This window comes from Carica papaya, chromosome 3, assembly GCF_054855325.1.
Source record: "Carica papaya isolate Zhongbai chromosome 3, ASM5485532v1, whole genome shotgun sequence".
NCBI lineage: Eukaryota > Viridiplantae > Streptophyta > Magnoliopsida > Brassicales > Caricaceae > Carica > Carica papaya.
Genome location: NC_142311.1, coordinates 21875135 through 21890500, shown reverse-complemented (window position 1 = coordinate 21890500; position 15366 = coordinate 21875135). Strand labels below are relative to the sequence as shown.

At 38.9% G+C, this 15366-nt stretch overlaps 1 long non-coding RNA gene across 1 annotated transcript; it reads right to left on the bottom strand.

The window, feature by feature from the left end:
- Nucleotides 1-8733: 8733 nt before the first annotated feature.
- Nucleotides 8734-13301, bottom strand: LOC148266841 (uncharacterized). Its single transcript, XR_015817941.1, has 2 exons — nucleotides 12342-13301; nucleotides 8734-9089 (listed from the first exon to the last, which is right to left on the bottom strand). It is a non-coding gene; the product is annotated as an uncharacterized LOC148266841 (long non-coding RNA).
- Between the last annotated feature and the right edge of the window lie 2065 nt (nucleotides 13302-15366).

The window sequence follows — 15366 nt, the reverse complement described above, 5'->3', positions numbered from 1 at the left end:
TTACCCCTTGAAGCTTGTCTGGATCCCTTCTTGGATCCTTAGGATGGTTACAAATTCTTTATATTGCCTGTACTTTGATGACTCTTTTATAAACATTTAATTGACTCTTATTTGTATATTCATATTTTAGTTGTCAACCATTGGCGTTATGTGACATCCCAAGTGCTAATTAAGGCAAATGGGTGTCAGATACAGATATAGAATAACGAGTGAATGACCAAATTTGTGCAGCGGAACAAAATTATTACATATCCCTTACAAATGCATATGGGTTCCAATACATATATATACTGAGGCTAAAAGTGGCTATAAAATATAAAACAAAACACAAAGAGCACTTCTTTCACTATGCTATTGGACTCATCAGAGTGCGAAAAAAGTCATACACTCAGACCTGTTGACCCACGGAATCCTCATAGACTTCTAAGGATAGGTCAGCCTGTGGTTCCTCACTTTCTTCCTCATCTAGGGGAGAATAGAAAAAGTGAGTTCCATATGCTCAGCAAGAAAAATAATATTAAATTAACATCGTAGGATTTCAAAAGTTAATTATTTTGACTTAAGAGCTTACTATTTGACTTCCTCGTTTACTTATCTCACATTATGAAAAATCATTTATTTGTAAAAAAAAACAGTATATTAATACAGACAACCATACATACATCATGTCAGATAGTAGAGAAAATTAAATAAATCATGAAATGCTCAGATTTTTGTGTCATGCTTCGTGAAGTCGTTCAAACTTCCATCTTTGAGGGCAGATACAGATTTTCAACTACCCAAGTGGAATGACAAGATTAGATGCAGATACGACAATTTGCTCAGGTCCATTTCTGGCTGGTCAAACCATGGTACAATTTATGACCATGGTCCTCCTAGCCATAGTAGCCCTAACAGATAACTACAGTCAGGACATTACTTAGCCACGGGTGACCCCTACAGATAGTGCGATACTACTCTCATTAGAGGGTATGCCGTCATCCAATGGGAGCGGTTCTCTTACATCTTTCCAGACTAGATAGGAGAGGGAGAAATAGATACCCCGAATGGTAAGGGGAACAGATACCCCTCAGAGATAAAAAGCCTAACGAGACACTTGATGCAATATGCATGTCAATACAGATACACTTCGGACCAAACAGACTTCATTCCATTTTTCTCTTTTTTTTCTGGTACACTTTTTATTTTTACCATTTACATATTATATTTATTACATGCAATTCATCAAATGTATGCAATGCACATAACATGCTTGAAAATAAGAATAGTTCGACTCATCTGAACACAAAGGCATACAAAACAGGCAAAATCACAATCATATTAAATTAGTTTATCTAAAAATAATCGTTTAGACATTGAAAGAAATACTAGATTTCTTACCAAAACCTCGATGTTTTCTCCTTTACCGTTCTCATTTCTTTCTCTTCTTCTCTCACTAGACTTTTTATCTCTCTTTCTCTCTCTCTTTAAATCTTGAAGAATGGAAGTCTTGAGAGGAAAGGAAGGGGAAGGGCAATTTATAGAGTTTTGAAACTATAACACCCCACTCATCACTATGCTAAAATAATTTGAAAAATCTATTTATTCAGGTCTTTGGCCACGTTAAACTTAATTAATTTACATCGCTTAATATTTATCATAATTCGTAATTTTAGTTTATTTTTATTTAATTTTATTTTAATTAATTTTATTTTATGTTATTTAAATAATTTTATTCTAACTCATATAAATTAAATATGAAAATTGAGAAAAAAAATTAAAAAAATACGAATCGAGAAGAAAATCCCGCGGAGAAAATCATGTGAGGTGTCTGGTTGCCCATGTGGGTGGTGGGCACTGTGCGCACGCATGCATAGACAATAGTCGTGAGATGTGCGCACAACGCGAACATCCCATCTGCAAGCACACACGTACAGGACGAGCGCACAGCGCGCGTCCCCTCCGCATGCACGCACGCATGGGACGCACACATAGTGGGCACATCCCCTATATGCCTAAGGCTTACCCGCAGTAGGCTCGTGCGCGCGGTAGGAGGCCTATGCACCTGCTAGCTAGCCTGCAGCCTGCCGACTGGAGCACTACCACTACCAGTGGAGGAGGCCCTCTTTTCTCATTTTTCGTGCCGATCATCTTTTTCTCCTTTCTCTTCACTAGAGTTTGCCACTTGGCATGAATCCGTTGGTTCTAAAACTCTATAAATTTCCCTCCCCTTCCTCTCCTCATCCTTTTTTTAAAGGTTTAGATAGAGAGAGAGAGATAGATAGTAGTCTAGTGAAAGAAGAAGAGAAAGAAAGGAGAACGGTGAAGGAGAAAATATTAAGATTTCAGTGAGGAATCTAGTATTTCTTTCGACATCTTAAGAGTATTTTTAGATAAAAAAATTTAATATGATTGTTATTTTTCCTGCTATGTATGCTTCTGTATTAAGATGAGTCAAATTGTTCTTGTTTTCAAAAAAATTTATATGAATTGTAGACACTTTATAAATTGGCATGTAATAAATATAATATGTAATCGGTAATAGTAAAAAGAATAAAAAAAAAGAGAAAAGTAGAATGAAGCTTGTATGGTCTGAAATGTATCTGTATTGACATGCATGTTGCATCAAGTATCTCGTTAGGCTTTTTATCTCTGAGGGGTATTTATTCCCCTTGCCCTTTGAGGTATCTGTTTCTCCTTCCCCTCTCTTGTCTGGAAAGATATAAGAGGACCGCTCCCAGTAGATGAAAGTGTACCCTCTAATGATGTGGTGTCGTACTATCTGTAGGGGTCACCCATAGTTAAGTAATGTCATGACTGTCGTTATCTGTTAGGGCCACTATGGCTGGTACGACCGTGGTCATAGATCGTACCATGGTTTGGCCAACCGAAAATGGGCCTAAACAAATTTCGTATCTATATCTGACCTTGTCATTTCACTTGGGAAGTTGAAAATATGTATCTACCCTCAAAGATGGAAGTTGTAACGACTTCGCAAAGCGTGACATGAAAATCTGAGTATTTCATGATTTATTTCATTTTTTTTATTATCTGACACGATGCATGTTTGATTTTCTGTGTTAACGTATTATTTTCTTAAAAAATAAATAGTTTTTCATAATGTGAGATAGGTAAACGAGGAAGTTAAATGGTAAGACAAAATAATTAACTTTTAAAATCTTACGATGTTAATTTAATACTGTTTTTCTCACTGAGCATATGAAACTCACTCTTTCTATACCTCCTCTAAATGAGGAAGAAAGTGAGGAACCGCACGCTAACCTACCATTGGAAGTCTATGAGGATCTCGAGGATCCACAAGTTTGAGTGTATGACTGTTCCCGTACTCTGATGAGTCTAGTAGAATAGTGAAAGAAGTGACCTTTATGTTTTGATTTGTATTTTGTAGCTATTTCTAGCCTCAGTATATTTATGTTTTGGATCTTATATATATTTATAAGAGATTTGTAATGATTTTATTCTGCTACTTAAATTTTATCATGTACTCGTTATTCTAAATCTATATCTGACACCCATTTGCCTTAATTAGCACTTATGTCACAAGAACCGTCGGATTCGTGCCAAGTGGCAAAATTCGGTGTAGAGAGAGGAGAAAAAGATGCCCGACATAAAAAAAGAGGGAGGAGGGCCTTCTCCACTGGTGGCTCGTCGCCCGAGATAGCAGTGACGCACTGTTCAGGTGGCAGTGCCCCAGCCGGCGCTCTACAGACTAGCCTACAGGCACACAAGCCTCCTGCCGCTTGCGCAGGGCCTAGGCGCACTAGGCGTCACGTGCAAGCCTACTGCATGTAGGCCCAAGTGTACAGCACCTATCCGTGTAAGTGTGCTACGCAGATGTGGGCCACAGTGCGCGATGCCTATCCGCACACAAGGTAATGCGCAGACAGCCCAACTGCGCACGACAGGACACACGCAGGTTCTAACCCTATGCGGTGCCCACGTCCTAGGCGAGCGTGTGTGTGGATGGGACGTGAGTGTCGTGCACATGTCCCACGGCTACTGAGCGCGCAAGCTCACGCGCACAATGCCCAAGACCCGTGCGGGCAACTTGTCTCCTCACGGGATTTTTTTTCCATTTTGTCGTCTTCCAATTTCTCTCAAATGTTTATAATTGATTTAAATAAGTTAAATGCAAAATTAAACAATAAAATTGAAAACTAAATTAAATAAAATATAATTAAATAAAAATTAACCAGATTTATGAATCATGATAAATATTAAGCAGCATAAATTAATTAAGTTTAACGTGGCTAAAGGCTCGAATAAATAGGGTTTCCAAAAAATTTAAGCACAATGATGGATGGGGTGTTACATCCCCTCATCTTAAAAAAAGTTTGTCCCAAATTTGTCTCAAATAAGTTTTGATACTTTTTCCTCATTTCGCCCTCCAAGTCCCATGTCGCTTCTTCTAGGTTATGATGCTGCCATCGTACCCTCACCATGGGAATTGTCTTGTTACGCAAGACCTTATCAATCCACCCAAGAATCTCTACAGGAATCTCCTCATAAGTCATGTTAGCCTGTACCTACACCTCATAGCGAGGAATAATATGAGAAGGATCAGGATGGTACCTCTTGAGCATCAAGACATAAAAGACATCTTTGTTACCCGTGAACTCTCGAGATAGAGCGAGGCGGTATGTCATGGGTCCAATGCGCTCGATGATCGAAAAATGTCCCACATTTTTCCCTCTTTTCCCAAACTGCATCTTGCCTTTGTAGGGGTAAACTTTTAGGAAAACTTGATCTCCCACGGCAAACTCCAAGGGTCACCTACGATTGTCGACGTAACTCTTTTGGCAACTTTGGGCAGTTGCCAAGTTCTTGCGGATGATTGCAACCTTCTCAATGGTCTCTTGAATGAAATCTTGTCCTAAGTGGTGCTGGTTCCCGACTTCACTCCAGCAAGTAGGGGAAAAACATGGCCTTCCGTATAATGCTTCATACAGGGCCATACCAATCTTAGAATGATAACTAATATTATAAGCAAATTCACAAAGAGGAAGATACTCATACTACTTATTACTAGAGTAAAAAATGTAAGCACGTAACATGTCTTCTAATATTTGGATCGTACGTTCTGACTGGCCATCTGTTTAGGGATGGTAAGTAGTGCTCAAGAACAACCCAGACCCCAAAGCTTCTTAGAAGCTATCCCAAAAATGAGAAGTGAATCGTGGATCGCGGTTGAACACAATGGATGAGGGAACTCCATGAAGTTGAGCAATCTCTTCAACATATAGCCAGGCTAACTTATTGGTGGAGTTCGTGGTTCGAATAGGCAGGAAATTGACAATATTGGTCAGCCTATCCATGATGATCCAGATTGCATTTCGACCAGAACAGGTCCTGAAAAATCCGGTGACAAAGTCCATAGTTACATGCTCCCATTTCTATTCGGGGATCAAAAGCCACCACGTTTCTGATGTTCTGCCTTTATTCGTTTACAAGTGAGGCATCAGGAGATGTAGTCAACTATATTCTTCTTCATTCTTGGCTACTAATATTGTCACTTCAAGTCCTGGTATATTTGTACGGTCCTGAGTACATTCATATGTATAACAATGGGGACCCAAATTTTGTTTTGAAATCTGAATAGTCCATCATCAAAGATCTTGAAATCAAGAGATTCTTCAGAAGTGAACTTACCTAGATTCTTGGTGAGTTTTGGGTCTATGGCCTAGGCTTCCTAGATCTCTATAAAGAGATCCAGTATGGCTCGGATCTGGGAAAGATAAGTGCCTTTGCTTTAGTAGCTAAGGTAGAGTGATTGTATAGTGTCCATCATATTCTAACTAGAGGCCATGGTTTGAGCCAAAACAGTTGACTCCTTTAAGCTTAGTGCATCGACGACTACATTCCCTCTCCCGGGGTGATAAATGATATGACAATCATAATCCTTCAGAAGATCCATCCATCACCTCTGTCTCATGTTTTACTCCCTCTGAGAGAAGATATATTTGAGACTCTTATGGTCAGTTTAGATTTCAAAAGTCTGACCATATAGATAATGCCGCCATATCTTTAGGGCAAAGATAATGGCTGCCAACTCCAGGTCCTGGGTATGGTAGTTCTGCTCATGAGTTTGAGCTGTTGGAACCCAAAGGCGACTACTCTATCATGTCGCATCAGGACACACCCTAAACTAATATGAGATGCGTCGCAATAAACTTGGAATCTCCCAACATTATTAGGGAGAATTAACACAGGGGCAGAGATGAGATGATGCTTAAGTTGCATGAAGCTTTCACTACACTCATAATTCCAAATGAAGGGTATGCCTTTTCAGGTGAGTCGAGTCATAGGGTCAACAATCTTGGCAAATCAGTCAATGAACCGTTGGTAGTAGCCTGCTAAGCTAAGGAAACTACGTACTTCAGCCACGTTGGTGGGTGGATTCCAGCTGACCACCGACTCCACCTTAGACGAGTCTATAGACACTCCTCACTTTAGATTACATGGCCAAGAAAAGAAACTCGATCGAACCAAAAGGAGTACTTGCTTAGTTTTGTATACAGTTGGTTTTGGCCGAGAGTCTCCAACACTTTAGTCAAATGCACAGTGTGTTCCTCAAGCCTTTTGGAATACACTTGTAATCAATAAAAATGATGACGTACTAATCTAGCGCGTGTTAGAAAACTTGGTTCATTATATCCATGAAGTTTGCTGAGGCATTGGTCAATCCGAACGACATCACCCTGAACTCATACAAACTGTACCTGTACTGGAAGGTAGTTTTTTGAATATCTTCTTCTTTAACTCTCAACAGGTGATATTCGATCCTGAGATCAAGTTTAGAGAAGACTAGCTCGTTGCAGTTGGTCAAAAAGATCATTAATTTTAGGTAAGGGGTACTTCCTTTTAACGATCACTCAATTTAGTTCCCTGTAGTCCACACAGAGTCAGAGGGAACAATCCTTTTTCTTCATGAACAACACCAGAGCACCCCAAAGAGAATGAATAAGGCAAATAAATTTCTAGGTAATAAGGTCAAAAAGCTAATGTTCCAGCTCTGTTAGCTCAGCGCGATTCATCCGATAAGCAGGCTTTGAGATCGGTTGGGTTCTAGGCAACAATTCAATGAAGAACTCTACCTCACGTGAGGGAGGTAGACCAGGAAGTTTGATGGGAAAGACAACAAAAAATTGCAAACAATTGGTATAGAACACACAACAGGATCAGCGTCCATATTCCTATTCATTCAATTGTTAGAAAAATAATAACAACAACTTTTATTTCTTTTTCAGGGATCGTAAGGTTACAATTTTACTTTCATAGTCTATTATAGCTCTATAATTTTCCAATCAATCCATTCCTAATATTACATCAAATCCTATAAAATCTAATAGTATCAGGTTTACACATACCTCTATCCCTAAAGTTCTTATCCTACAGTCCTTATATACACAATGAGCCTCGAGTAGTCTTTTAGAGGGAGTTTCCACCACTAACGTTTTTCTTAAAGCTTCTGGTCTAATTTCTAGGTTACAAGCAAATGCATAAGAAATAAAAGAGTGAGTTGCACTAGTATCGATCAAAGCCTTGATAAAAGTATTATGAATAAAAAGCATACCCTGAATAAAGACAGGAGCAGGAAGGACATCAAATTCATCTAAGTGGTATACACTCAACCTTGTGCTATAGGTTGGGCTACATCCTTTGGTCACTGAGGGCAATCTTTTATAAGGTGTTAGCTGCTTCTACACCGATAATAGGTGTTATTGATACGCTGACAGGGCAGGTCACCATGCGAGCAACTATAATATTGACAAGGTTGGTTAGCTTGGGTAGGTAGAGCTGTAGGTGGGGGCAAGCCAAGAAGAAGAGCAATTTTGGTTTGTTTATCTAGAGGGTTACTTACTGGGTCATGCAATCTTTTTCTAAGCTGTTGGGGTTATTGTTGGGCACGAACTCAGGCAAAGCATTGGTGTTTAGCTGAGATAAGATCTTCGGCTAACTGGGCATGTTCAAGCACCTCCGCATATGAGCTGGGTCTCAGCATCGTGATCCAGTCATAAATATCAGCACGAAGGCCTTTAAGAAAGTTCCTAGCTTTTCAGCCTTCAGGGGTGACTATCAAAGATGCAAACCAAAATAGTTGAACAAGATAGGCTGTATATTGGGCTACAGATAAGCTTCTTTGGCGGAGATCCTAGAATTCCTTCTCTTTTTTTTCTCGAACATAAGTAGAGAAGAAGTTATAAAACAAAAACATCCATGAAAACTTCTCAGGTAATAGGGATAGGCAAGACTTCTTTCTTAAGTTGCCACTAAAGTTCAGCTTCACCGTTTAACATAAAAGCTGTAAAAAGAACTTTTCGTTCTTCAGTCAGATTTAGTACAGAGAAGAGCTTCTCTATGTTTAGGATCCAAGCTTTGGGTACTAAAAGATTAGGACCACATTCAAAGTGTGGGGGATTAAGTTTCCTAAACTCCGCTATATTGTGGAAGATAAACCGATCCGTGTTTCAGAATTCAGGGATAAGGGGTGGACAAAAGGTTGGCCTGGTTCTATCCTATGATTGTAGTTAATCCTAGAATGGCTCAAAAAAGTTCTGCAAATTTAGCCCTGGTCAGATGATCTGGGGTTTCAGGTTATTCAGTATGCTCTACGGATGGTCTTCCTCACATCATTCTGACAAAAGAAAGGAACACATGAGTTGAGGGTTTAATCTTTAAAAAGAGGACATATTTCTTTCCTACGTACTCTAAAAGGTTTATCTACCCTAGGCCTCAGTGCAAGGGATTTATTCTGCGATAATTCTACTATGATACCATCTGTGACATCCCAAGTGCTAACTAAGGCAAATGGGTGTCAGATACAGATTCAGAATAACGAGTACATGATAGAATTTATGCAGGCATCAAACCATAACAAATCCTTACAACTATATATAATGTTCCAAATACATACATAAACTGAGGCCAGAACTAACTACAAAATACAAAATATAAGGGCCACTTCTTTCACTATACTATTGAATTCATTAGAGTGCGAGGACAGTCATGCACTCAGACTTGTGGATACACGGGATCCTCATAGGCTTCCAAGGGTAGGTTTGCCTCTGGTTCCTCATGTTCTTCCTCATCTGGGAGAGGGTATGGAAAGAGTGAGTTTCATATGCTCAGTAAAGAAAACAGTATTAAATTAACATAATAAAATTTCAAAAATTTATTAATTTATCTTACCGTTTAATTTTCATGTTTACCTATCTCACCATTATGAAAATTATTTATTTATTAAAAAAATGATACATTAGCCTAAAAAATCAAATATACATCATGCTAGATAATAAAAAAATCAAATAAATCATGCAATGCACAGATTTTTTATGTTATGCTTTGCGAAATCGTTATAAACTTCAATCTTTGAGGGTAGATATAGATTTTTAACTACCCAAGTGGAATGACCAGATCATATACATATATGGCAATTTGCTCAAGGCCACTTCCAGCTGGTCAAACCATGGTATGATCTATGCCACGGTCGTACCAACCATAGTGGTCCTAAGCAATGATATGTGGAATACTTGGTGGATGCAGAATCCTTCTGGCAGCTTGAGATTGCAGGCCACAACACTGATGCATTAGTCAATTTAGTATGGTCCATATAATTGATAGGCTAGTTTTTGTATTGCCCTCTTAAATATAGACTATTGGCGGTATGGCTAAAGTCTTAGAAAGACCAATCTTCTTTTTAAAACTCAATATGTCGTCATTTCTTACTAGCTATTTATTGTATGTGATTGTTTGCGGCATGGAGATTAGCCTTGAGTTGTTGTAGGAGGTTATTTCTTTCTATCAATTGGTGGTCAACTTCATGAACCAGTGTCATGCCTTTCTGGTATAATGTAATGATAGGTGGGGCTCGCCCATAAAGGGCTTAGAAAGGTGTCATCCCAATAGAGGAGTGGGAGGTGATATTGTACCAAAATTATGTCGATGGGAGAAGAAAATACCATTTTCAAGGTCGTTAATGAGTTAGGCACATGAGATACTGTTCTACACACCAGTTGACCACTTCGGATTGGTCGTCTATTTTTGAATGGTAGGTTGAACTCATTTTTAATTGCGTTCCTGACCTGCTGAAGAACTCATTCCAAAACTTACTGATAAAAATAGGGTCTCTGTCATTAACTATTGTCCTTGGCATGCCATGCAATTTCACCACACCTTCTATGAATTTCTCAGCTACTATCTTAGCAGTATAAGGATGGGTTAAGGCTAAGAGGTCAAAAGTTTTGCTTAGGCAATCAACCAGCACCAGTATAGTATCATTACCATTAGAGCTTGGTAGGCCTTCTATAAAATCCATAGTGACGTCGTCCCATACTTGGCAGGGAATAGGTAGCAGCTGTAGGAGTCCAATTGGTGAGAGAATATCAGTTTTAGCTCTTTGACAAATTTTACATGCTGGCACATAGCATTGGACTACTTGCTTCATTGCGGGCTAGTAAAATTGTTGTTCCAGATGTTTGTACGTTCGCAAAACTCTCAAATGTCCCCCCAACTAAGAGTTATGGTATGTGTGGAGCAGTTGGGGAATAATCTTGGACCCTAGTGGAATCATGACCCGATGTTTGTAATGAAGCAGTCTATTTTTCCATTGATAGGGCCCCTCTAGCATGAGCCATAATACTTATCCGTTGCATATATAGGTATTCTATTATTTCCTTTCTAATATCTTCTGAGAGGTGGTGCTCATAAACAAACAACGCATCTAAAGAAGGTCTGTCACCCTATCTGGAAAGTGAATCTACAGCTTTATTTTCTTTCCCTAGTTTATAGACAATCTCATAATCATATCTGAAGAGTTTGGATATTAATTTTTATTGTTCCAACGTTGTGATGCATTAGCTTAAGAAGTGTTTGACACTTCGGTGATCCGTTATAATCAAGAAGTTATGGTCCAACAGATATGGTCTCCAAGTTTGAATTGCCACTATGATTGCTAGCATTTCCTTTGCGTTTGTTGACCATGCTTGCTTGATAACCCCTACTGCCCTGCCTAGGTATGCTATTGGTTGCCCTTGTTGAGTGAGGACAGCCCCAATACCATTTCCTAATGTGTCTGTCTCTATGGTAAATGGCTCATTGAAATTAGGTAAAACTAGCATGGGTGCTGTTGTCATAGCTTGCTTCAATCCTTCGAAGGCAGCCTCGGCCTGGTCATCCCATTGGAACTTTCTTTTTTTACAAGAGTTACGTGAGAGGTTGGGCCAATACCCCATAATTCTGGAAAAATTTGCTATAGTAACCGGTTAACCTGAGGAAGCCTCTCAATTCCAGTAATAGTCTGTGGTCGGGGCCACTACAGCATGGCTTGTATTTTTCCCTGATCGACCTTGACCCCTAATGGGGTAATGATGTGTCCCAAGTACTCCAATTCCTGCTGGCCAAATACATATTTTTTCTTTTTGACAAAGAACCAGTGGCTTTTTAATATCTCAAAAGTTTGTTGCAAGTGTTCCAAGTGAAAAGTCCAACTGGTGCTGTAAACAAGATTTCATCGAAGAATACAAATATAAACTTTCTCAAGTATGGTCTAAAGATAGAGTTCATTGCTTTGAATGTAGATGGTGCATTGCATAGGCCAAAGGGCATGATGAGATATTCATAATGCCCATTGTGAGTCCTAAATGTTGTCTTATGATTATCTAGAGGGTGCATTCTGATTTGATGGTATCCGGATGTTAGGTCGAATTTGGTGAAGAAAGTGGCGCCATATAACTCATCAATCATATCTTCAACCGTGGGAATAGGAAAACAGTCCTTAATGGTGACTGAGTTCAATGCCCTATAGTCAGTATAAAACCTCCATGTTCCATCCTTCTACTTAACTAAGAGGATTGGTGATGAAAAGGGGCAGATAGTTGGTTTGATGATACCCAATCTCAACATGTCTTGGACTTGTCTCTTAATTTCTGCCTTCTGAAAGTGAGCATATATGAATGGCCTAAAACTGATGGGTTCTGTTAAAATAATTTTGTGATCAATCTACCTGGCTGGTGGGAGAGAATCAGGATCTCTAAAAATCTCTTCAAATGCATCAAGAACTTCTTGAAGGTCTACCTTGGTTGTGGCTAAGTTTGTTGTGTTAGGAGTTTACACACAGACGATAAATAGTGCATTTTGCTGACTCATCTCTTTTCTAGAGGCTCTCTATATCAGTCAGCCATTCAACCCCTATAACAGGCTTGGCTTCCCATTGTAGATAAATTCTATAGTCAATTTTTTCCAGCTGCAAATAACAGATCCCAATTGTTCAAGCCAATGAATCCCTAAAACTAAACCAAGCCCAATTAATGGTAATAAGTAGAGATTCAGTTTGAAAAACATACCTTTAATGTCGATATCAACATTTTCGAACCTTCCCTAGCAACTGAGTGATTTGTCATTGACTACTTTGACCAGGAAAGGAGTAGTCAACACCACAATAAGGTGAAGTCGATTCACAACTTTTTCACTAATAAAATTGTGGGTCGACCCACTATCAATCAAGGCCACCAGCTGCTACTTATGAACAGTGACAAGGATGCACATGGTACGGGACGGTGACCACCTAGTGAGTGTGTGTAAGGAGATCTCCAGCTCTTCGGCTGCCCCTTCTTCTTCTTTTTCATTTTCTATCGTTTTATCAAGCAGGAGCAGCTGAGGTTTGCAGTGTCGATGACTGACCGTAAACCTCTCATCGCAGTTGAAATAGAGCCCTTGGCTTCGTCGGCACTACATTTCCTCCCATGATATGTGTTTTGGTGCAGTGGCAAGTGGGGCTAGGGCTTGAGGTCAAAACCCGTTGGAATTGGTTGAGTTCAGGGCAGGCACGCTTCGTTCGAATTAGTTAGCCCACTTCTACTGGTCTAGCTGATCTTCTCTCATCCGAGACAGGCCAATTGCTTCCTTAAGGGACTTGGGCCTAAACATACAGATTCCATCTGATATCTCGGGCTTAAGCCCGCCCATAAAGGTCCCAACTAGGCCCCGCTAGGTCCATCCTTGCACTTTATTCCCAAGCCTTTCAAATTCCCGCTGGTAATCTCTAAATGGGACTGTTTGTTTGACGTGTGATAGGGCCTCATCGAAGTCTTCTCCTTCAGTCAGCCTGAAACAAGCCTAAAGGTCCTCAATGAACCCGGTCAAGGAAATCACCCTCCCTTCTTCTCTATATGCCCGGTGTAGCCAAAGCCACCATTGATTGGCTTCACCATCGAGGTGGAAGGCCATAAGTGACACCTTGTGTTCTTCTTCTGTTCTCTAAAATTAGAAAAAGCTGCTCGACTCGGTTAAGCCAAACAGTTGGATCATCGGTAATTCAAGCTTGGCTAACTAGCAGTGGAAAGTTGTTCGCTTTCGTGCATTTTTTGCGATGTGGTCGGGTTGGAGCTGACTGGTTCAGTGGGTAGCTACTAGATCTTTCTTTATTCTAGATGAGGGTGTCGGTCAGTCTCCAGATGGCATCTTCTAGATGCTGGAGCTTGTCAGTTGTTCCCAACTCCATGTGACTCAGGTGGTCCTGTGTGTTGCCGACACTATGCTCTAAATTTTCTATCCATTCCTTGTTGTTGGTCATGGTGGCGAGGCTCTGATACCAATGATAGGTCCCGATTAGAGTGGAGAATGTGGGTGAAGGAAAATGGATTGTTTCTGCTTACAGTGAGAAACAGACTGATAGGGAGTTTTTGCTGGAAATTCAACCTGCTATTTTATTCATCTCAAACGTCTTTAAATACAAAAAGAATTAACAGACTTTCCTACTTTTACAATAACATGATGGAATTAAATCTAAAAAAATCAGATAACTCAAAACAACTTATAACGGCTAGAAATCCTAACTGAAGAACAGATTCACGACTGGAAATCCTAAGAGCAAATTCTTCTTTGTTGACTGTTCTATTTTGACTCTTTCTTTAGCCTACTTCTGGTCCCGTTTGATCCATAATTTTTGGGTTCTTACATGGCACTCTTACTGACCTTTTGGGCTTATCAATTTTCCAGGTTTATTTCTTCTTATTCTTCCTTTATTTTGGATTACAAATTTAGAAATAGGATTTTCAGTTAAGTATGATCAACCTTAATAAAGAATCAAGTTGTTTCCAAGTTTCTTTTCCAGAATTCCTTGCAGACTGACCTTTCTACGTTGCAATCTATTTTCTAGCTTCTAACTTGATTATCTGCCTCTACATCAAGGTAAGATTGTGGATAATTTAGATGTACAAATAGGGCCTTTATAGATTGCATTTCATGGGTGGTTTTGATTAAAAGAAAATATTAAACAAGGTGGTTTTAAAATGGAAACGGGTGGGTGTGTTCATCGAATTTCTTTGACTATTATAAATGTTTTAATTATGTTTCTTTATGTAGTTTTGATAAATGAAATTGGATGATGATGGTGAAAGCTTGGTTGTTTTGGAAATAGAAATGGAAGAAGATGGGATGAAAAATAAAGGCCATTAGCCTCTATTAAGCGTTTGGGTATCAAAATGCCCCTGAACTCATGCTTCACAGTTTCTTTTGTGTTAACACATAAAGGAGATGGATTCTGGGCACAACTGGATAACCTGGAACCACGTTCGGCATACTACCAACACGTAGATGCCAAGTCAAGGAGAGTTAAGAGTATTCAGGTGCCAAAGCATGCCAAAATAGGGACCCAACAGTGTGCCCCTAGACACGGTATGTTCCCTTGGTTTGGTTGCTCTGTACAGCAGGTCAGCAGGCTATGTTGGCCCGGCAAACATGAGCCCATAACGAGGGGCTTCACGAAAGCCCACTAGGCCACGAGCCCAACATGGGGACTTTATTTCCTTGGCTAGATTTGGACAAGTGAGTTTATTTGGGGAATAATAATAATAAAACATAATAAATTAGAAAACAATAGAAAATGTTTAATTCGTATGAAAAGGATGAAAGTTGAAATAATAATAAAAAAGATAATAATAATAATTAATAAAATTAGAAAACAATTAGTTATAATATGAGATAGAAATTTGGATAAGATTTGTGATGGAAGCATTGAAAAAAATAATAGAACTGAATAAATAATAAATAATAATAATGAAACCTAATATATATTTAAATAAAATACATTAAAGAATTAAATAATAATTAAATAAAACAATTAACTAAATAAAATTAGAAATCTAAGTAAAATAAAATATGGTAAACAAATAATTGGATAATAATTCAAAAGAATTAAATTATAATAAACTTTCCATATTAGTAAAATTAATAGGATAAAATAATATATTAAATTTAACAAAGAATTGTTAAAGGGTCTAAAATATAAATAACACAGTGTTCAGTTAAATCCGATGCACTGATTTCCTTGGAGAGATATAGAGGTTATAAGGGAACTACTAGAGTTTT